The sequence below is a fragment of the Stegodyphus dumicola genome, chromosome 8, assembly GCF_044657685.1.
Source record: "Stegodyphus dumicola isolate Sdum_Otavi_A_Nest chromosome 8, ASM4465768v1".
In the NCBI taxonomy this organism is placed as follows: domain Eukaryota; kingdom Metazoa; phylum Arthropoda; class Arachnida; order Araneae; family Eresidae; genus Stegodyphus; species Stegodyphus dumicola.
The window spans coordinates 128,948,414-128,973,104 of record NC_140775.1 but is presented as its reverse complement, the minus strand read 5'-3'; the positions used below and the strand labels follow the sequence as shown (position 1 = coordinate 128,973,104).

Sequence of the window (24,691 nt, the reverse complement as noted above, 5' to 3'; positions counted from 1 at the left end):
TGTGTTTTTGGCTTGCTTGTGTTCCATCTGGTATTTAAAACACAAAACATTAAATAAGTAGACACATCTCGGAGAAACTGATCACCCCTTTTCTGCAGATAAATAAATCCCCCCCCCAATCTGGGCGTGCGAGGATCTATTTAAAGTATGTAGATTATAGGAACTAGTTCCTGGGATTTCCCAGCTGTCAGCGCTCAGAAGACACTAGTCGCAGATCTGGTCTTTCGGAGTCGTCACTTTAGGAGCGGTTTTCATCGCTCTTGCTGTAGCTGCGGATTTGACGCCAACGGAGTCTTCCTTATTATTCACTCTTTCAAATATGGCTCCCGCGGAGTCCTCGCTATTTTCTATTTTCGTTTCCTCGAAGCTGTTCCTTTGAGTTTCATCGCGATTCATTGAATACTGTGTCATAGTATAGCTATGTATATTAGGTATTTAAACATTTTTTATACAATATTACTGTAATATTTATGTAAAACAATAAATTTTATTTTTATTTATTTACTTTTTTTTACTAACGTCTTGCAATTAAGCGCGGGGAATTTTTGTTTAATCTTCTTTAGAATTAGTATACATCTATAAATATAAATTTTTCAATCTAATTAATTTTTTCAAGGTTGTAGAACAATATGTGGATCCTACGAATAGAAGAACCTCCAACGATATTTGGTATCATTTTGTCAAATTGTAGAGACATTAGGATTATTTTTGAAGAAGGAAAGAGGAAAAATGAGCAATGCCCTCGCCGGGAATCGAACCACGGACCTCTGGAATACTTGCCTAGCGTGCAGACTACTACACCACGAAGGCACGCTAAGAAGGTGGGAGAAATATCTCATAAAATTAGATTAAAAAAAGAAAAATCCCAGTACTGTCAGCAGACAATTTCCTATTCTTTGGGATCTGCTTCCAATCTAAAAATTTATTTTTACCCTGTGTTTTGTAGTAGCAACAAAATATCAGTTATAGTAATAAAATAATATAATCTTGAAGTAAGATTAGGTTTCATTACTTTTTAATTTTTAGCATTTTTTTATTCCAGAATTTTATTGTTGTTCTACGTAGAAAGGTTTCTTTTAGGGAATCTCAAAAGTAGAATTGAAAGAAATCAGTGCAGGGAGTGAGCGGTTTGGTTGAGTTGATTTCACAATCCAGCTCCTTGTTCGATTCTTTCTGCTTTTCCCCTGTCTCTGCACACCGCTTTTGATCCATGCCTGTTCATTCATCAAGGTTTATTGTTAATGAGCGGTGAATCGTTAAAAAGAACTGATTCATTTCAGTGAGCGAATGGTTCCGATCTGATCCCTTAAAGGAGCGGTTTTGTCCATCTAAAACGTTGTTGCACGAGAAGTTGGAAGATCTATAATTCTATAATAGAAATACAACACGTAGCCAAAGTTTCAATCAAACGCAAAATAAACCCTAAAATTATGATCCTAAAAGTAACAAATAAACAAATAACTAATTGGAACAATACAAAATATTACAACAGTGCATTAAAAAGAATTAAAATATTTACAGATATTTACAGTAGTATGGAGCCCTTTATCTTCAAGCAGACGAAATAATCTGCAGAAAAATGCACCAGAATATTTTTGCTTCTTGAAGAAGAGGAACCCTGTGCCTGTCTCCTTCGAAATGCGTAGATTTTTCATTATAAAAACCAGCGACAAACCGGAGGTTGAGTTTTACTTAAATTCTGAAGACACATATCCATTCAAGTTTAAAATTTCACTCCTGCAAATCTTTTTTTTTTTTTTTTATTCAGAAAATTCAGTACTCATCTTATAATCGAACTGCACTGAATAATACTCCTATAGTCATTATGCACTAATATAATATATTTTTAAATAATATTCTGCGTTTTAGGTCTTCTTGCTATCTGATCAAGAATAAAAATACTAATAAGGAAAACTTTCGCCATTTTGAATTATATTTTATTTTCTTTGAAAAGAATGTCGTATATCACCACTTTCTGGTTGTGAACTTAATGGAATTTTGAAAATAGAAACTTTTCCCCTTTCCTTCAGTGCGCTATTCTTAGAACATTAGATTAAAAGCTAAAATGGAAAAATCTTGTTACGTGCGACTCATTCAGGCGTTTCGTAACCGAATTAGTCGAAGTTTAAAGATAGCGAGCAACTAGAAAAGTTAAAAGGCTTCCTACTCCCACTACGTTGTATTTCAATTTATGTTCTTCTTTTTTTCTCCTTTTGCTTACAAAGGATATTGCATTTCTATAAGCTTCCCGTTCAGCGTAATGGTAATCGAACGTCGTACTCCTGGCATTCAACTTTTTCGTTGAGACTTTTTCGTATTCAAAATACGTCAAATGTGATACGTATTTGAGATTTTCAGATAGTGAATCAAACTTCGCGATTTTTAAATGTATAGTAGAATTTTTAAGGATGCCGTAATAGTAAGAAACAAATTTAAGGTATTTGTAGGCTTCCTGTTACCACCTGCAGTTAATTGTGGGAAAGTTAAATGATTATTTCATATCAAGAACATTTCTATCGTATATGATTTAAGAAAACCCTTGTATCTTATTAACATGTAATATGATTATTTTAATGTTCGAAACACGCAGCAGATGTTTTCAAAGAATAGATCACGCCCCACTGAAAAAGAAAGGAACATGCAAAGCAGATTATGTTGACTTTGTATAACTATTTAGGCAATTATAGTTTTTATCTGAATGTTATATATATTATGAAGTCTGAGCCTGATTAAACCCAATTTAGGGCCCTTGATATAATGTTCTTGTGAAGATCCCCCAATACCTCTTGTTTTCATAAGGAAGCGGAAACATATTTTTGAAGAATTATAATATGATTTTTGGGAATTCTTAAAATCAGGAGCCCCATAAATTTCATGATAAATGCTTTGCAAGTTTAAAAATTATGTCTTTATTTAGAGGGGACGTACACAGGGATCATGAAAATGTCAACTTGTCAAATAGCTTCGTAAGTGAAATAAATTTTAGAAGTCCTGATCTGGAGTATAAACTAATTTACTGCGAACTATGAAGTACCTTACATCACAGCATAATAAAAATGGGTATTCAATAATTATAAATACATAGCTTTATGTTACGTTGCGCTATCGCCATCGTAATCCACCCTGCCAAGCCTGTTTTAAAAACTGTTCACATCCTTATTGCAACATAAAATCTTTAATTTAGCTTGCCAGTATAACAAACTGAAAACTTTACGTACTTTTTAGCCCAAAGGGAAAATTTACTTAGAAGGGCTGTTAATTTCGTTTTGGCATTTTATGGCGTTTCACTTTTCAAATTGCTGCCACTAAATATTAGAGCCCTGCATTATATTTAAAGAAATCAAATAATGATGCATCTGCTGGAATGTATGTAGGTTTCTCGCATTGTTAAAAAAACAACGGTACCTAGAGCAATCAAATTCTGAATAACGTAGTCCTCTACCCGAATAGGAGCACTTGGAAGCCTGAATTTGGAATTTGTTTTATCTATTTCATATTCTGTAAAACTTTAATGAAGTTTTGATTAACAAACTCAACGATTTCAAAGTGAGCAGTGTCAAGACTGTTCGGCAAAAATTTTTTTATCTCCTGCGCGCGAGACTGTCTGTCCGAAATTCTAAAGATATACTATTTTAAAATATTCTTAGCCCAAAGGGATTTTAGCCCAAATGCTCTCGAAACGTAAATATGTGTAAATTGGGGGGGGGAATGAAAGGTTTCAGATTGTAAATTACGCCCAAAGGGGCTTTTTTTAACGTTTTGTGTGTTGCCTTTATTTGTTAAATATCATGTTCTTTGCACTTAAACCAAAGAATTTACTTCAATAGTAATGTCGCAAAATAATTTTAAAATGAGCCTATCTTTAGAATTTCCGACACACAGTTCCGCGCGCTACAGATAAAAAGGTTCCCCCTCCGTAGAGTGTCGCCATTGCTCGCTTTGAAATCCTTGAGTTTGTTAATCAAAAATTCGTTTAAGTTTTACAAAATATGAAATCGATAATAAAACAAATTCTAAATTTCAAATTTGGTCTTCCACATGCCCATATTCGTAGGAGGATTATGTCATTCAAAATTCGATGGCTCTATGTACCATTGTTTTATCACAATGCGAGAAATATACACACATTTATGCAGATTTTTCATTATTTAATTTCTTCAAATATAATGCAGGAACATTTGTGGTAACAATTTGAAAGGTGCCGCTTATAGTGATTCAACGCAAAATCGCTAAACGAAAACGATAGTCCTTCAGGGACAAAACCCCTTTGGACTTGAAAAAAAAAAAAAAACTGAAAGCTTTCAGATTTTTTTATCACCCCCAAAGAGGCGTTCTTTTTTAACATTTCGTGTGTTACCTTTATTTAATAAATATCATGTTCTTATCAGTTAAACCATAAAATTTAATTCAACAACAATATCGCAAAATAATTTTAAAATTATCATATCTTTAGAATTTCAGATACACAGTCTCGCGCGCTGGAGATTTTTTTTTTTTTTTTCCCGTACGGTGTTGCCATTACTCGCTTTAAAATCACTGAGTTTCTTTTTTTAAAGTTTTACAAAATGCGAAATAGATAATAAAACAAATTCCAAGCTCCGGCTTTCAGAATGCAGGGCTCTAATATTTGGTGGCAACAATTTGAAAAGTGAACCGACATTTATTGTGAATCAACGCAAAATTCCAAAACGAAATTAATAGCTGTTCTGAGCTAACCCTCTTTGGACTAAAAAACGCTTGTTTGGGCGTAATATAAAATCCGAAAGCTTTCAGTTTTTTCCCCTTCTATTACTTTAATAATTTTTATTTTATTTTTTAATAATGCATCTCATTAATATAATTCATAATATATGTAACTTGATACTTTAATACTTTGATGTTTTTCCTGGCATTCAGCAGGATCCCTGTTTTTGCTAGTATGCTCAGAGAATTCCGACTGGGCCTGACATATCATGAAGTCCGAAGATAGAGTTCTCCGAGGTAGAACTGAACAGGTGATACAAGAAGAAGCCCTTTGCTTCGATGTTTTGAAAGCAACGCATGAAACTTAGATATGTAACTAATAATTTGCGAAGAATTTATACTAGTTATATAATTAATAAAAGTCGTTGCTAATCCTATGAATTTCACTTCATCCTTTTCTTTATATTCGTCAGCTTATACTAGTGGTGACAATAATGAATTAGTTATTAAGATGAAAATTAAGCAAAAACATTATTACAATACAGGCACTCTACATAATTTTACAGTTGCAAATTTTTATTGAATGCAATTCAGCGAAAGAAAATATAGATTAGCCTAACCTTATATTATCGAAATTAAAATGCAGCCTATACTTTCATTTGTTTCGATTTCACTTCGCTGTCGTCAGTTGTTTCTCCATTGACACATACACGTACGTGACCGGATAAGAGTATCGCAGCAAGATATTAGGTCAAGGACACACAGACGAGACGGCATTTAAGAACAGCTTGTGAACAATTTAATCAGGTATGCACTATTTCTTACGTAACTTGATTATCATTTTTGGTAATATTTAACCTAGCACTGAAAAAAAGACAACGTCGTGCATAGTTTTCCAAATCGTGAATTTCTCGGACAAGATGTATTCTATATGATGCTCATCTGCGAAGCTAACTAATTACAAATTTCTGGCACAGTAATAGTGATACAAATGAGAGTGAGAAGTCATTTAAGAGTGATTAAGTGTGATAAGTGATATAAGAGTTGTATAAGAGTCATGCTCTTAAAAAAATATCGAACCTGTAGGAGTGATACAAATAAGTAATTTCTTCCAAATATTGAAGGCGCCTTCATTTCAGCAATTCAACAGCTTTGTCGTAATTCAAGCGAAAATTTTTAACATTTACATCCATTTCTGTTGAATATGAAATTAAAATTATTGGTTAATTTAATTATTCTAAAACTGAGTATATAGAGCATTTCATGCAATATAAAGTTGAATTTTGCTCTTTATTATTAATCAGCGTACATTTCTACATTTAATACTCTGAACTTTATTTTAAAGAACTGTTTGCCTGCTTTATGTTTTTCAGTTCTCAACCACAGTGTTATGTATTGGTATACATGTTCTTATTTTTTTCAATCTTTTCTCAAATCATCATATCAATGTTCAGTTTTCTAGTTTTCTGATTTAAAAAGTTTTTTTTTTCTTTCTTTTTTTTAAGTATAACTTTTTACTATTAACTGTTTGAGCATTTAACTTTATTTTTTAGACAGCGTTCTTCGCACTAACATACATTTCAACAGCCAAATCACAAAATATTTAGAAACAGCATACCTTTAGAATTTCCGATGGAGTGATAGGGATTGTCACACATAGTCCTAAAAGAGTTATCTTAAAAAAGAAGAAATTTGATGGGCAATCAAATCAAGGGCATCACACGACTTCCTTGTACGGCCAATTTAATTATACATATTTTTTGCTGCACTTCATTTAAACTCATTTCTTCGAATTTCTTCGAGATTCTTAGACCCCCCCCCAAAAAAAAAGACGCACCGAGAAGGGAGTGGGACGAAAATCGGTAGAACATGATGTACATGTACAGAAAAACAAATGATTACAGTTTGAGAAAAATTGGATGATTTATTGAAGTGATAGGTGTTCACAAAGTGAAAAAGTCAGTAACGCGTTTGTCCACCTCTGGCCCTTATGCAAGCAGTTATTCGGCTTGGCATCGATTGATAGAGATTGCGGATGTCCTCCTGAGGGATACCGTGCTAAATTCTGTCCAACTGTTGCGTTAGATAGTAAACATCCCGAGCTGGTTGGAGGGCCCTGCCCATAATGCTCCAAACGTGCTCAATAGGAGAGAGATTCGGCGACCTTGCTGGCCAAAATAATGTTCGGCAAGCACTAAGGCAAGCAGTAGAAACATCTGCAGTGTGGGGGCGGGCATTATCTTGCTGAAATGTAAGCCAAGGGTGGCATGACATGAAGGGCAAAACAACGGGCCTTAGGTGTGGAGGTGTATTGAGAATACGGCAAAGCACACTAGGGCTATCTGCCTAAGGGGAGGGATGCCTTCGTGGAGGACTTTCTAAGGGGAATTGGCTCGTATACACGTTACACATGGGGAAAACCACGAAAACGCCCATGCAGCCAGTGTTGTGTAGCGAATTTAATTTAATTAAGTCATTCATAAAAATTAAAATTTTAATTTGTAATTATTCAAAATTTGAGCTACACAACAAGTTTGGTTATATTCTTTATTTGGCTTATTAATTCTAGTGTAATCTATTTCGGCTATTCGAGTTTACGCGAACTGCGTCTTCGATCTTGTACACTCAGACAATGGATTTAGGTGAAATTTTCATGTAATAAACTCAGTTTTTCAGGTTAAAATATTAATTTGATTTCTTAGTATTTAATACCATTAGTTGCAGAAAAATTAGCTCTTTAATTTGACATAACTTTCGTTTTCCTAACTTTAATTGCATTTTAGTTATGAGCTTTAATTAGTAGATTTTTTTCTGTTTTCATGGTGATTTCTCTTGTGGGGGAGGAAATGCCCTTTTCCGGTAAAATAGTCGTTTTTTTTTTCGAGTTTCAGCGTTCCCTCGTTGGGATGGTTTGCAGGGTTGTTGAAATTCCAAGTTTCCCCCTTCTTTAGGCGTGGTTATTTGGCGGCGGCTTGGCGATTTAGAATTTGAGGTTTCAAAGTGGTGGCTTTGGCGAGTTTGCTAACATGAAGGAATGCTGTAGTTGCAACTGGTTTAACTATTGGCGAGGAGGGAGTTGTGCCAAGTTGGAGTTCCGGCGCTCTCCCTTTTAACGGGTTGTTTTGTGGGACGAGGTCACCTTTTGACACGTTTTTGACTGTTTTCACTTGCCGAGAAGAGGAGCTAGCCGACAGCTGATTTTGTTTCTGGAACCATGTTCGAGATGAAAATTTCTGAAGGGCCATTGTTAGGCCATTGCTTCTCGAATTTACCCTAATGATGTTGGCTCCAGTAGCCGTTTCTCGTGGGACTCGGCCCGAGAAAAATGGTCGGCATCTTTATAAAGTGAATTCCGACTGCATAGATAATAGCTTTAAAAATGATCTGCAAATTCAATAAATTTTTTTTCAACATCGATATTAGCTACATTTTTCGTTCTACTCATGTTTTTTTTTTTTTTTTTTTTCAATAAGTAAACAAGTGCTTCCTACCATGGTTAACGGTAAATGGTAGTGAAGAATCTGCTTGGATCCACATTTAATGCCTTATTGATTCCTTTACCTTGCCCTATTGATGGAAATTCATCTCAACCCTCTTCCGAGTCTAATTCAGCAAAGTAATGGTCTCCTGCTTTCACCGATGCTTTGCCTACAAATATGGACATTGGACAATTCATCTTGCTTGGTGAACTGCCGATGGCACGATAACTTGATTCGTAATAAAGAGGTGTGCTGCTTCTGCTTCATCGGAAAACGACGTCCATTGTGTTCGGGATGGTGTTGTCCTAACTGTCTGTCTGGATGTAAAGCTAAGTGTTAAATTTATTTTAGTGGTTTTTTTTTTTTTTTTTTTTTTTTTTTTTTTTTTTGTGCGTGTGTGTGTGTTTGCCTAACTATTTGAAAAAATAGATTTTTTTTGGTTAAAAGGACTGAATTAACTTAATTTGTTGAGCCTTAATTTTTTTTTTTTTTTAGTTGATAAATTTATCCTAACTCTATTGAAATCATATTTTACTTTTGTGTGGTAAAAGCATTAGATTGAAGAAAGATTTACTACCTTATTAAAATTATTGTAACTTAACTTAATAGTTAAGAAAATTAAGTTCTTCAGGAAATTATTTAATTGAATTTTTTTTTGTTTGAGTTACTTCTTGGTGAAGATTGATTTGTAATAGTGCCTGTATTAGAGCATTTTGCTCCTCTCATGACGAACTTTTTTTTTTGTAGAAGTGTAATAGTGTCACTACTTATCTTTATCCGGTTAAACCATATTTTATTAATAAAAAAAAAAAAAAAATCAAATGATAAAAATTATTATGTGCAATAATAGTATTTAAATGATGGTATTGAGTGCAATATTATACAATATTTTTTTTAGTATTGATCAATTCTGTGTGAAGTGGAAAGTGTAACTTGTTAAATATATTTTTTTTTTATTTTTCTCCCCGGGGAGGGTACTGTTCATAAATTTATAGTTTATTTTTGGTATGTTTTACCAGATTGAATTAGTAAATATAATAGAAATTACAAGGATGTTAAGAAATAATTTCTCAGAAATAGTTGAATGTGTAAAGCAATAGTAAAACTTTTGTTGAATATATTTTGATTTTTCCAACTAATATATATATATAATTGGCATTAAGAGTAAATAAATAAGTTTTCTAGATCAATCAATGGTTAAATTTATTTTGTGTGCTCATGTTTTTTACCACTCTTTTACTCAAATTGATTTAAGGGTTAATCCGGAAGAAACACAACGCAATTAAAACAAGTTATTGATAATAGTATGTTATGGTAGAAATGAGTATTTTTATTGTTGTGGTCAATTAGTAGGGTACCTTTTTGGTAATTTCAAAAACGACACAACACCAGCCTGTTTGCGGGATTCGAACCTCGGACCGATTGTGTTTAGCGATTTTACCGCTCGGCCACTGGTGGGCCCCCAACGGGCCTTAGAACTTCGTCTACGTACCGCTGTCCTCTAAGGTTGCGACGGATGACAACCAAAGGGGTCCTACTATGAAATGAAATGGCATTCGAGACCATCACTTCTGGTTTTCGGCCTGTCTGCCGGAAGATAGTCAGGCTAATATCACACCTCTGTCCGGGGCGTCTCCAGACTCGCTTTCGCTCGTCATCGGGGCTCAGTTCAAAGCGGGACTCATCACTGAAGACTATTCTACTCCAATCAGTGACATTCCAATGCGGATGAGCCCGACACCACTGCAAATGGGTTTGACGTTGTACAGAGTTCAATGGTAGTCGGCACAAGGGGTGCCGTGACCTCAGCACCCTTTCTGTGAGCTGTCTTTGACTGTACCTTGCGGTCACTGAAGCACTAGCTGCACTTACAATCGATGATAATGATGCATCTGGGGCTGTGAGTGCCGCTTTGACGATTGCTCGATCTTCACGTTCTGTAGTTTCTCCGCTTTCTTCTTGACACTGTGTGCAACCATGGTTCACCCATTCTTGACAACATCGTCTAATAGTGGCATCGCCCCTGCTCATTATATCGAGCTATTCGCCGATAAGACCAACCGGCTTCTTTGAGCCCACTACACGACCTGTCTCAAATTCTGACATCTGCGCATATCGTTCTCGCACCTGTATGCGAGATATAGTTACTGTCTACCATATACGGAATGAAATTCGTGAAGAATTTATGACCTGGAAGTTCCAAGTTCCTCTTTAGGCCGCGATTAGCACGCAGTAATTACGTGCTTTGTTCCGGCTGCCTTGATTTAGATTCTGCTAAGAGCGCTGCAGGTGGGGAAATGCTTGAGCTGGGCGGTGCAGGAAGCTGAGATGTAATATGACTTGGAATCGTAATTTCTCCTCTTAAATATACTGCCAGTTGCGCAAATCAAATGCGTGTAGCGACAACCTTTCATTCATTAGCAGTCAAAATGTAAAATTTTGCATTTTCCTCCGAAACCTATATGCATATCAATTTGTGGCCAATTTGCTTTATATATCTTTTTTTTTTTTTTTTTTTTCTAAGAGTGTATTTTTTATTCAATCAATTCAATTCTCCTATCGCAAAAATGCAAAAATATATAAAAACTCAAAATACTTTCCCAAAAAAAAAAAAAAAAAAAAAATACAGAAAAACATAAAACAGCAAATGCAGTCAAAAACAGTTTTAAAAAATAATTTTCGCAATCAAAATTAGAGTTTCTACGCCAGATTAAGCAATTCGGTAAACGGGCAGAAAGACATAATTTTTGGTGTACAAAAATTTAAAATTACTTTTCGATCTCACTGGGCAAAAAGACACGTAAGATGGTGCATCAACTGAATTCAGTATTCCACTGAGAGTTTAAAATGTACGCAAATATACAATAGGTTCAGAGTAGCGCTCACACTTTTAAACTGTTGATAATTCTACAACTATTACAAGCAGATAACTAAAGGCATAAAAACCTTAAACGGAACATAAGAACAACATAATTCAGTCACTTTTAAAGCAAAAAATGCACAATATAAGGGGTATCAGAAACCCCTATACCGACAATGTTAAATTGGCCATTTTCGATGCACCTTTTCTCAAAATCTGCTGTAGATACAAGCTTGAAATTTTGTCTGTAATTAAAGTATACCTATCTGATTATACTGAAAAGAGCTTTTGAAGCATTTTGAATTTTAGAGTAAATTACCGAATATTTTGTTAAGCATAGTAAAATTTAGTACTTTTCTCACACAAAAAAATTTAAAAAAATTTTTTCTAAGTTTATTACAAAAAGCTCATTTCAGTAAATATTAGAGAACCTAATAAATAAGCCATAAAAAGTTTAGATACCTGTGAGCAGTAGTTCCTGAGAAAAGGTACATCGAGTATAAAGAAATCACGTTTGGAGAAAACGCGTTTTTATGTAAAAATCCTGAATGATCAAAACAGTAGATAACAAATTAAAACTAAATTTTTTTACAGTTCTAATTTTCATAGAGATTAAAGAAATTAAGAAGAGAAAGATTAAAGAATTTTTAGAAAGATAAAAGTGCAGAGAATTTGAAGATTTTGGGGTTCCAACACCCCTTAACAACATAAAAAAAAAAATTATCAGATTTTAAATTACATCCAAAGGGGCTTTTTTTTTTTTACATTTTGTGTGTTACCTTTATTTATTAAATATCATATTCTTCGCACTTAAACCATAAAATTCAGTTCAAGAGCAATATCGCAAAATAATTTTAAAATGAGCATATCTTTAGAATTTCCGATATAGTCTCTCGCGCTGGAGGTAAAAATTCTGTACCGCAACATTGTCATTGCTCACTTTGACATCTTGAGTTTGTTAATCAAAAATTCGTTAAAGTTTTACAAAATATGAAATAGATAATGAAACAAATTCCAAATTTCAAATTTGGGCTTCCAGATGCCCATATTCGCAGTCAAAATCTGATGGCCAGGGCCGGCGGAAGCGGGCCTGCAAGGCCTTTTTTGCAGGCGGGCGCCGACCAGCCGACCGACACTGAGCTGTTTTTTAGGTGTACTCCAACTGCGCTGATGAAAATTCCCCCTTGTTCTGCTAAAGTCCAACTGCGCCAATCAAAATTTCTTCCCCCGTTGCCTACAGGGTTACAATTTTATTTTTCGAAGCCAACTGTAGCCAAGAGAAAAATAAAAATAAAGAAATATATATTTTTATAAATGAATAGTGGATTTGTTGCCAATCTAGAGAAACTATGCTTCGGCAACAACAAAGATAACGTCTTCTTTTATTATTATTGCGAATTAAGTCATGCTTAATCCTTTCTGGAATTTATTCCAGGAAATAAGTGTTTTAAATTTACTTGTTAATTAATACAGATATTTTGAGATTTTATGTATTTTTGCCTTGTCGTGAAGTAAGAACTGAATTAATTGATGAGAAACACTGAATTGTCTGTGAAAAATCGTTTCTTTTTTGTTTGTTTAATTTCTTTTATACATCACTTTAGATTTACTTTTGTTAATTGCTCTGTAACACAAAAGAAATTTTCAGAAGACTTTCGTAATACTCTTGCAGGCATTAAATTCATCTTTGTAACAACATGTGGGGCTACAAGGCATTCTTCATGAGCACAACTATTGGCTCTGAACTTTTTCACCCCTACAACCGGAAGTCAGTGTATATTACTTAAATAGCTAAATTTTCAATCAGTTCCGAACGATTCTTTGACTATCTTGGTGAAAAATATATTTGCTTCTGAATATTTTCTGAAAAAAATATTTAAAAACAGGTTAGCATGATAAAGGATAAACTTAAAGAAAATGCTAAAGTATGAATAAAATAAATAAATAAGTATAAAATATTAAATCATGAAAACGATTTCTAGAGTAAATTTCTTAGGTGTTGAAATTTAAAAAATACAGTAGAAATGAGAAGAGAATTTAGATATCTTTCATATCATAAGTTTATTAAGCATTATATACCCTACACGGAGCACGCATTCCTTGAAACTGAAATACGGACATAGCGGCACAGAAAAATATTTTTTGAAAAGAACTATGTAGTAATGCATAAATGAAAGAAATTAAATAAAAACTATCAAAGAAAATATATAAGAATTATTACATCACATACTCTCTTGACCGCAAGTGACAGAATTTTGTTTTCTCGTTTATCTTTCAGCAAAGCTTATACAATTAAATAATCACTTTCATTCGCGTAAAATTATAAACAAATGTTAATAATTATACAAAACGCATAAAGTTAAACACTACAGTGTGAAAGGAAAATTCTGGAATAAAAATGTTAAGAAAATTAGATGAGAAATAATCCATAATTTATTGATATCCATATACTAAACTCTATGCTTTTGGAAAAAGTTACACATAATTTGCACTGAGGTATCAATCACTGATACCAAGTTAATTTCTTTCCTTACTTTTTCTTATCAGAGGGATTTGTAAAAAGATACGCTAAGGTGAAAAATTTTGCAATATTTTTAAAGAATAAATTTTAAAAGTATTTTTACTTCATGAACTGAAATTTTTACTATGTTAATTTTACAGTAAATAAGTACAAAAAAAGAAAGAGCTAGGGGATCACTGGGACTAGAAACTCGAGTCGAACTACCAATGTTTAGTGACTTTTCCGCTTGATCATAAGACCTTTTGAAATTAGGCTGAACAATATATTAAAGAAAATAGAAGATACAGCACACGTAAGAACAAAAGTGGGCTGAATTAGAGATTTACATGTTTAATGAATAAGTTAAACTTACCTGTATGCCATTACGAAATATTAGGAAGTAGCATAAAAGCATGAATGAAGAAGGCAATGGCAATCTAAATCATTGTACTCTAAATGTATAACATTATCAGTATCTTCTATTAATTTCAATACTGCTGAAAAAATTATAAATGAATTATATTATAAATCGTATGAACTCGTTGCATTATAAATTACAACAGTTAGAAATATTATTAGCGTGATTTAGCGACCATCTTTGTTAACAAATAATTTCAAGTAACTAATTTTACAAATAATTCAGCCTGAAACTAGATTAGAAAATAAGCTACATGCTGAAGATTAAGCTTTGCCAAGGTGTTAGAAACATCTTCTGTTAACTGGAGTTATGAAGCAAGAATTTGTAAAAATTATCATTTAATTATAAATTGGCGTAAATACAATACAAATTATATAAATTTTACATACATGAAAACTTGAGTACAGTGCAACAATACGTGAAAAAGGAATGGATTAAAAGGGAGACTGAAAATCCCAGGATATGAATATAAGGGAGTTTGATTTTTTTTTTTTTTTTTTTTTGTTAATTATAAAAATTCTGATGACGCTCATAATTATCAATTTATTAATTACATGTGTATTAGACATTAAATGCATGCCAACGTACATCAGGTGGAAAACAGAATAAATATTTAAACGTTTCTAGTATTGAAATATGGAATTTGTAACAAAGTTAAATAACCTTAAAATAGCTTCAATGATTAAAAATGGAAAGCTTAATACGGGAATATATTGCAATAATATTAGTGTGAATTTAGAACGATTTAAGAAGTCCAATTTTTAGATTTAATAAAGATAATTTTTATAATTAAATTAGAACTGTTTACCTAAAATGGTATAAATTTGAAAGTTAAAACCATTCTGCTATCTAAGAAGATTTCTTAATATTTATCTAGACAAGAAACTTATTTAAGGTGAGCTACAAATCCGATATTTGATACGCTGATTATGTATCAGTTTTGTGTACGTCATTAATCTATCAATTTTACTATTCAAAACTAATATATATATCAGCGACTAAAATCTAGAATTTGGAAAGATTTTAATTCTTACAAAGTTAAAAGAATCAGTTAAAAGAAAAAGTTAAAAGTTAAAAGAATAAAAAAGATCTGGCTTATCATTCTTTTAAGCATCATAAAACTTTAAAATGAGTGTAAAAGAAATTTATTTTTTAGCACACGCCAGACTTTAAATTAATATTTGTTTTACATGCACAATTTTTACAATATTGATAAACGAAAATAAAGGCTTGCAGTCTCAATAGAATGTCCCATTAATGGCGATAAACGACTTTTTGTAGCACCCAATCTTCTTGGAAAGAAATGGGGGACAGGAAACGTCGCGCAGTTCGTGGATTAAAAAAGAGGGGGACGGGATTTTCGATCAAATTTGGCGCAGTTCGTACCCTACCTGTTTTTTTAATGCAAAAGAATTTGCACATACCAGAGAAGAAAAATAAATGTACCTTAAATGCTACACAGGACAGGGACTACGGGCGCTTGCGTCCCCTACCTTTCTTTTTTGCAGAAATATTTGCAAGGGCATTGTTATTTGGTTAACTTTTGCCGTGAGCTGGTATCTGTTTGTTATGTTTTCGGTGCTGTTGTGGCGTTGCATAAATGGGTTGAGGTAAGACTTAGTTGGTGTTTGGGGAGAGAGAAGTTTCCGGGTCATTGTACACGAAGCACTTGGCAAGCATCTAAGTTTGACCCATTAACAGGTCAAACTTTTCCTTGTCGTTTGTTAGAAAGATGCTAATTCTTCACCAACTGCTCGAAAACGTTATCATAAAGGTTATTGTTTTAGTTTCTTATTAGCTCCTTTTTTTTTTTTTTACTTTTTATCTTTGTTTAACAGATGTTATGATTTATTTTAAAAGAAAGATTTTTAGATATTTAATAATTAGAATTGAATTAATTTTAAGTTTAATAATTAATTTAATAATTAGAATTGAATTAATTTTCTCACCGTGCTTTTCCATTACCTCTTTTTTTTTTTTTTTTTCTCACCGTGTAGTTGAGGTTTAGCTGTGCACCGGAGGATTAAATCACACCGCATGAGTTTCCCCTCGGGTCTCATCACATAAAACTGAAAAACGTCTCACTAAATTTGCCATTTTTTTTTTTTTCTTTTTTCTCAAAACCAGTACGTTAAAGTCCAGGAATGTCTTTATACATTCATTTGCAATTATAAACTCCTGCTGAAAATCGATTTAACATCTTTATTTAACAGGTGTTATGATTTATTTTAAAAGAAAGATGAGATATTTAATAATTAGAATTGAATTTTAAAATTTAAATTTCAGTGTGAAATTTTGATTACATGGAAACATAGAAGAAATCATCCGATGCGCAAAATCCTAAATACAAAGCTGAAAATAATGCTGCTCTTCAGAAGCAGGCAGACGCAATGCATCATTTCATAAAGGAGACGAAGATTACTGCGGACGTAAATGATGTTCATATTTAATCAGGAGGAGAATCGTCTACAAAAGAATACACATCATTCAGCCAAAGAACATCAGCTACATTGGATGAAGTTATTGAAAGGACTGATGAAACTCTAATGGAAGAGAATGATGATCCAAGCATAGAATTAAATGAATATTTAAAGATTATCCAGATAATTCGATGGAAGAGGCTGGCATAAATGATAATTCCTTGCTTTATATTGATTTTGATGATCCTGTAAAGTGGCCAACTCTTAGAAACAAAGTGAGAATAATTTGTCTGAAACGGGGACTATTCAAAGGAAAGGTTTAATGTATCCGAAAAGTAGTAATGGACGTAAATTTAGTGATACATATTACAACAGAAAAATGGAAAACGGAGAATTAGTTCCCCTTACATGGCTACTATATTCCATAAATATAAATTCTGTTTTTTTGCTTCTGTTGCAAGATATTTGCATCGATTGACAGTAGTATCCTCCTAAAAGACTACAATGATTGAATAAATGTATCTAAATTAAAAAACTAAAGCAGCAATTGATTCCCAAATACAAGAGATGTACGTGTGATTATGGCAAAGCCTCGAGGGCTATCTGCCTAAGAGAAGGGATGCCTCCGTGGAGGACTTTCTAAGGGAAACTGGCTCGTATACAAGTTACACATGGGGAAAACCACGAAAACACCCATGCAGCCAGCCCGTTCGCGGGATTCGAACCTCGGACCGAACTACCAGTGTTCAGCGACTTTACCGCTCGGCCGCTGGTGGGCCAAGAGATCTACGAAAATGAAAGAAAAAAAGGGGGTGGAATTTGGTTAAATGTATTAAGAAGCTCATCTGATGTGCTGTACCAAAAAGACAACGGGAACTTCTTAAAATTAGTGGATTTGTTTGCAAAGTTCGATCTAGTTATGGAACTTCACGTAGATAGAGTATTATGACCTAAAGGTAGCAACAGTTCATTATCTAAGGAAAGATAGTCAAAATGAAATGCTGCAAATTATTGACAATAGTCTAAGAGAAAATCTTACTATATCTTCGAAAAGCGAAGTATTAATCTATAATTTTAGATTGCACTCTCGATATTAGTAAAACTGAACAGATGAGTCTTGTCATACATTTTGTCTACTGCAGTGATGGAGTGGTAGAAATCAAAGATTATTCTTAGGCTTTCTTAAAGTTGATGATTCTGCAGGTAACGGCCTATGTGAGACAGTAATGGAAATGTTGAAAATGTGGAACATTTTCCTTGATGCTGTGGGAGGCCAGGAATATGAGAACTGAGCAAATAATGAAAGGGAAGAAAATAGGTCTTAAAAATAATAGCTTAAAAATAAATCTTAATGCTTTTCATGTTTCTGGTGCTACTCATAGCTTAAATTTAATTATTAACGATGCAGCAAAGGTTGCAGATACAGTTAGTTTGTAGAGTTCCTCACTTTGTAATTCTAAGTTACAGTTGGAAGTGAAGAATATTAAAAACTGATAAGCGAATAATCGCTTGAGTTCGTGTGACAGGAAACAACAAGATAGAAAGGTAAACTAACCCTTTATTATTCTAACTAAAATTTAACAAAACTCCGTCTTGGGAGTGTACAATAAAGCCGACACTTGGGCTTGAACTTAAGAAACTAAGAATTAAACTAAACTAATCTTAACTAAAGAGATGTAGCCGAAGCTATCAAGATTCTAACAGAGTTGGCCCCTTAACGTTAATAGACTGCGAAGCTATCAAGGGCCTAAAGTACGGCCGAGCGTGATAATAGCTTACGAGAGAGTAGCCTAAAAAGGCGGACGCGTGCAGCCAGAATGCCTGGTATCTCTCTCTCTAAGACCTTAGGTCTTAAGTTCGCGGTTAAATACCGCTCTTCCTCATTATGTATTCAGACGTGATTCTAAAACTACGTTCTGGCCGGAAGTAGTAAGTTGAAGTTAAGAATTGATAGGAAACGAACTTTAACTGAAAATTTAACTGTTAATAAAATTAACATAATCCTTACAAGTTTTTTTTCCGACAATTTAATAATTATGCAATTTATTTTTTTCTTCTGGCGATGGGCAGTTCTTTTAAAAAAACATTTTCTGTTTAACCTTAAAGCCCTTCTCAAACACTCGATGGGAAAGCAAAATTGAAGTCATTCTATCTTTAAGATATCAACTAGGAGAAATCTATGACGCTCATTTTGAAATATCCGAAGGTGAATGGTTTTCAAAAGTGCAACATGCAGCACAAAGTCTGTGTGCCAAAATCAAGGATTATAAATTTATTTGTTCGTTGATACTTTGCCACGATTTGCGTAACAGAATTAATCCTGGCAGCAAATAATTGCAAGCAAAGGGGTTGAGTGTTACACTAGCCTTAAAGACAGTAAGTAAGATAAAAGCATTCATTGAAGAATATAGAATTACAAAAGTATTCTCGAGAAAGCCAAAGAACTTAGTGAAGAAGCGGATGACGAGCAATAGTTTAAAACTGTTGAAGAAGTCCTACGAAAGAAAAATAAATGTCACTTTGATTACGAACATTCTGATGAAGACCTTTAATCTCCATAGAAGAGAAGTTTAGGAGAAATGTCTTTTTTAGAATTTTGGATATTGCTTGGACATCATTAAATGAAAGGTTTTATGCAATCAGTGGCGTAGCTAGGATTCCAGCGCCCGGGGAAACTGATGAATTTGCGCCCCTTTCTGTGTGCCAAGAATGGAAAATTTTTCATTAAAAAAATTCCTAGCATCAATCTGGCGCCGTCTGGATGCTGCGCCCAGGGACAGATGTCCCCTCGTGCCCCACCCTAGCTACGTATGCAATGAAAAAATCACTGAGATAATTTTAGTTTCCTGGGTAATTTATCAGAAATTGATAATGCAAATTTGAAAATAAAATGCAGTAAATTAGAAAACTTGTTACAGTGTGGTGACAATAAAGATATTAACACAGACCTTTATGACGAAATAGTAGCTTTGAAAGATATTTTTACAACCAGTATGAATGACACATTCGATATTCTGAACCTAATTGTGTCAAATAATTTGTGCTTCCCGAACTTGAAGATCTACTAGCATTCCTGTTAGTGTTCCTAGTAGCAAAAGATCATTCTCCAAATTAAAATTGATCAAGACATATTTATGGTGAAATATATCGCAAGAAAGGCTCATAAATTTAGCTTTATTGCCACTGAAAATGAAATCTGTTAAGAGATAAGATGCAAAAGAAATTATAGATAAGTTTGTAAATATGATATTCAGAAAAATAAATTATTCTCGTTAAATTGTTAAAAAAATTTCAACAAATGCTTTCTTCAAAACATCCTTCTCCTATATAGAAATTTAAAAAAAAGTCGGGGGGCGAGGACTTCAGTTATTTTGCAGGCGGGCGCCGGATAACCTCGCGCCGGCGCTGCTGATGGCCTTAGGTACCGTTGTTTTATCACAATGCGAGAAATGTACATACATTTATGCAGATTCTGCATTATTTAATTTCTTTATGTATAATAGGTAGGGTACGAACTGCGCGAAATTTGATCGAAGATCTCTCCTCCTCCTCTTATCTAATCCACGAACTGCGCGACGTTTTCCTGTCCCCTCTTTCTAAGAACTTGAATGATGAACTTGAAGCTGGGTGCTACAAAAAGTCATTTATCGCCATCAATGGGACATTTTATTGAGACTGCAAGCCTCTATTTTCGTTTTTCAATACTGTCAAAATTGTGCATACAAAACAAATACTAATTTAAAATCTGGTGTGCACTAAAGTAAAAATTAATTTCTTTTACACTCATTTTAAAGTTTTATGATGCTTAAAAGAATAATGAACCAGATCTTTTTTATTCTCTATAAGAATTAAAAACTTTCCAAGTTGTAGATATTAGCTGCTGATATACGTATATTTGATATTATTCAAAACTGATAAATTGTATCAGTTTTGAATAATAAAATTGATAGGTTAATGATATGCTGATATATAAAACGGATACGTAATCAATCTATCAAATATCGGATTTGTACCGCAACTTAAATAAGTTTTTTCTTGTCTAGATAAATACTAAAAAATCTTCGTACATAGCAGAATGGTTTTAACTTTCAAATTTACCATTTTAGGTAAACAGTTCTAATTTAATTAAAAAAAATTCTCTTTGTTAAATCTAAAAATTGGATTTCTTAAGTGGTTCTAAATTCACACTAATATTACTGCAATACATACCGTATTAAGCTTTCCATTTTTAGTCATTGAAATTATTTTAAGGTTATTTAACTTACAAATTCCATATTTTAATACTAGAAACGTTTAAATATTTATTACGTTCTCCAGTTACTCTACCTGATATACTTTGGCATACATTTAATTTCTAATACACATTTAATTAATAAATTGATAATTATGAGCATCTGCAGAATTTTCATAATTAACAAAAAAATTCGAAGTCCCTTATATTAATATCTTGGGATTTTCAGTTCCGTTTTAATCCATTCCTTTTTCACATACTGTTGCACTGTATTCATGTTTTCATGTATGTAGAATTTATATATTTTGTATTGTAATTATGCCAATTTATATTTAAATGATAACTTTTACAAATTCTAGTATCATAACTCTAGTTAACACATGTTTTTAACGCCTTGGTAAAGCTTAAACTTCAGCATGCAGCTTATTTTCTAACCTAGTTTCTGGCTGATATATTTGTAAAATTAATTATTTGAAATTATTTGTTAATAAAGATAGTCGCTAAATCACCGTATTTTATAATGCAACGAGTTCATACGATTTATAATAAAATTCATTTATAATTTTTTCAGCAGTATTGAAATTGATAGCAGATACTGATAATGTTATAGATACTGATAATGTTTAGATTACTATGATTTAGATTGCCATTGCTTTCTTCACTGAGGCTTTTATGCTACATTCCTAATATACATACATTCCTAATATTTCATAATGGCATACAGATAAGTATAACTCATTCACCAAACATGTAAATATCTAATTCAGCCCACTTTTGTTCTTATCTGTGCTGTATCATCTATTTTCCTTAATAATATATTGTTCAGCCTAATTTCAAAAGTTCTTATGATCAAGAGGAAAGTCACTGAACATTTGTAGTTCGACCCGAGTTTCTAATCCCAGAGATCTCCCAGCTCTTTCTTTTCTTTTCTTTTTTTTTTTTTTCTGTATTTATTTACTATGTAAAATTTTATCGTAAAAATTTTAGTTCATGAAGTAAAAATACTTTTTAAATTTATTCTTTAAAAATATTGCAAAAAGTTTTCACCTTGGCATACCTTTTTACAAATCCTTCTAATAAGAAAAAAATAAGGAAAGAAATTAACTCGTTTTCGGTGATTGATTCCTCGGTGCAAATTACTTTGTAACTTTTTCCAAAAGCATAGAGTTTATATGGATATCAATAAATTAAGGATTATTTCTCCATCTAATTTTCTTAACATGTTTATTCCAGAATTTTCTTTTCACATTGTAACATTTAACTTTATGAGTTTTGTATAATCATTCAATTTCTCTAGCCATGGCAATTTTGCATAGCTTCTGACAAGTAGTTATATTTTTAACCACTATATTTTAATTCCTGTCCTGGCCTGATTGATTATATTGTTACGTTTTTCTTCTGACACCAGTTGTTACATTATTTTCTTCCTTCACGTTCGTACGGGTTTGTGAGGATTTGGTGTCAATAACGACGACACTACTTGATGAAGTATCGAAACACACTTTATTAGCCAGTATGGTCAAGACAGCTCCAAAACACGTTTTTACAGTCGTCAATGAGCTACTATAAACACGCTGACATGATCAGCGACACAGGCTCCAGGTTATCAGGCTATCACAGTGGAGACAGCTTCACAGCAAAGCACTAGAGTACAGCTCCCGACTCTTGGTCGTTCTCGGAAATCCGCGTACTCTCGAGACTCTCTACGCTACAACGAGACTCTTTCGGTACACTCGACGACTCACTCGGCACTCGCTGCCCGGCTGTCAACTCGATCAGCTCCGCAGGGCTTGACTCGCTATACGAGACACCAACTCGATATTAACTCTCCGCGTACCAGCAAGGTTTATATAGCTCTCGGCTGGTGTTCGAGAACATTCTGAGCTAAACCGGTAAGAATTCGTTCCAGAAGGTTCTCCATCCGTCCATGGCATATCGCCAATTTAGTCGCCAAATGGGCGATTTCTCGATAAAATTATATTACAAATCGCTTATTAAATTTTAATTTATCTCTTTACATTTTATTTAATTACTTTAATTATTTAAGTATTTTAATAATAACAATTAATTTTATTTAATTAAGTAATAATCATTAATTAAATAATAGGAAATATTAATTATTAATATTAATTAAATAATAATTAATTAGTTTGGTAATAATTAACTATTTAATTTTTAAATTATTAATTATTTTAAAAGTCATTTTATTTATTTACTTTTCTTCCTCTTTGCTGACGGTCTTCCATAGGGCTCCGGCATTTCTAATTTAAGAAATTAAGCCATGGTGACAGTAGTACAGTCACGGGCGAAAGAATTAGAAAATGTTTTTGGACTGAGACAACTTTCAAAATTAACCATACTAATTAAGAAAAATATTTAAAAACTATGTGACGTTCAGTCACGAATGGATAAAATGGAAATCCTTTTCCTTATTTTTGAGGAAGCAAGCAGTTTAGGGCAAAATCATAATGGTAAATAGTACTTGATGCTCTTAAAATTTATTCTGTGTCTCTTATTGAAAGTATCAACTTAAAATTAGTTACTTATTCTTAAACTTTATTTACTTGTCCCTTCCCCACTTTTTCACATCCCTTCTAAATCATGTGGTAATGAACAGTCTCCTCTCCCCACTTGCATGTGACTAAACTCACACTTATTTCAGTCAACCAGCTTTCATCTGGACGACAAGCCTCCTGCTCGACCAACAGAAAAACTTCTTGCCTAGTGACTCCATCTCCACGACCAACCTCTCCTCAGACGAGCTTCGACTTTAACTGCTGAATGCTGAAGCATCACATTACATCGACTTTCGTGTTTGTCCTTCTGGCCATCCTGATATGCTAATAACTGCTTCCTACAACGTTCAGTTTTTCAATATTATTCCACTAAGAACTTTACTTTTCATTATTAGTTCAATGTTCGAAAACAAATATTACTTAAAGGGGAGTCCATTTCGACGAAATATCATTTCTGTTTTAAGATATTCCAATATTGTAAATTAAAGATTTGATTCAGTTTTTTACTCTTGCGGACGAAGGCAAGCACTGGAGTATATGTAATTTTTTTTATCATAAACGTGTCATAACACATGTCATAACGTCACATGTGGCTGATACAATTGCACCTACAGTATTTGTTTCTTTCAACAAGAATTCAACTTTGAATACCACGATAGGGCAGGACAGGAAGAAAGAGGCGCACCAGAATTTCACCAATGGTTTTACAGGTATAGTCCGCACTACAGTTGTTTAGGAATAAAGTGGCCTTTATGTAAAAAAAAATCTACGCGTGCTGGACACAGTAGGTAGTTTCTGTTTAGCAAAGAAATATTGTGTGAAGTGTTAAATAAAACTGGGATAAATTCCTAAATAAGTGAGCCTGTTTTTACATCAGCATTTCTTTTGAGTAAGGGAACATTAGTACTCGACCATAAGCTGAAGCAAGAACTAATTTAATGCTGGGCTATGTGAAATGCAAAAACAAAAATAGAAATTTAGTGTTCCGAAGCATCAAAATGTCGTAAAATAAGTGGAATTTTGACCTTTATGTGAGATTTTTATGTTAATTGAATGAAGTAGTTTAAAAAATGAGAAAAATGTGTAAACATTATAAAAGAGGAGATCTTAGGCTGATTGCCATCGAGTTAGGTGACGAGATAAATGAGAAAATGACTATTATTCAGCTAATTTAGCTCATAGCAAAGGTAATAAACATTTTACATCAGACATTCATTTTGTCACAGACTTGGTTAATTCAACTGTTGACGATCGCAAAACTAATGAAAGAAAATAAATTGTGCAAGAACAGCTTTAGTTAAAGAAAGGGCTAAAGTAGAATTAAAACTTGTATTGGTATGAACTGAAACAAAATTGGAAAATAATTCTAAGAGTAGAACGAAAATTTTAATTCATTAGATAATTTGATTAAGAGTTTTCAGGTATTAGCTGTAAATGTGCCAAGTGGACCAGAATAAGGACCAAAATGCTGGGCATAGCAAGAGCATTTGTGTCGAAAGCTGTGCCTGAGAAGAACAAATCAGAAATTTTATTAAATTTATTAAGAGAGAAGACGTAAAATCTTATCACTTATATTAAGGACAA

At 33.1% G+C, this 24,691-nt stretch overlaps 1 long non-coding RNA gene across 1 annotated transcript; it reads left to right on the top strand.

Annotated features, from left to right (window-relative positions):
• The first annotated feature begins 157 nt into the window (after nucleotides 1-157).
• Nucleotides 158-23,940, top strand: LOC146995962 (uncharacterized). Its single transcript, XR_015042725.1, has 3 exons — nucleotides 158-431; nucleotides 4,897-5,490; nucleotides 23,254-23,940. It is a non-coding gene; the product is annotated as an uncharacterized LOC146995962 (long non-coding RNA).
• Nucleotides 23,941-24,691: the final 751 nt, after the last annotated feature.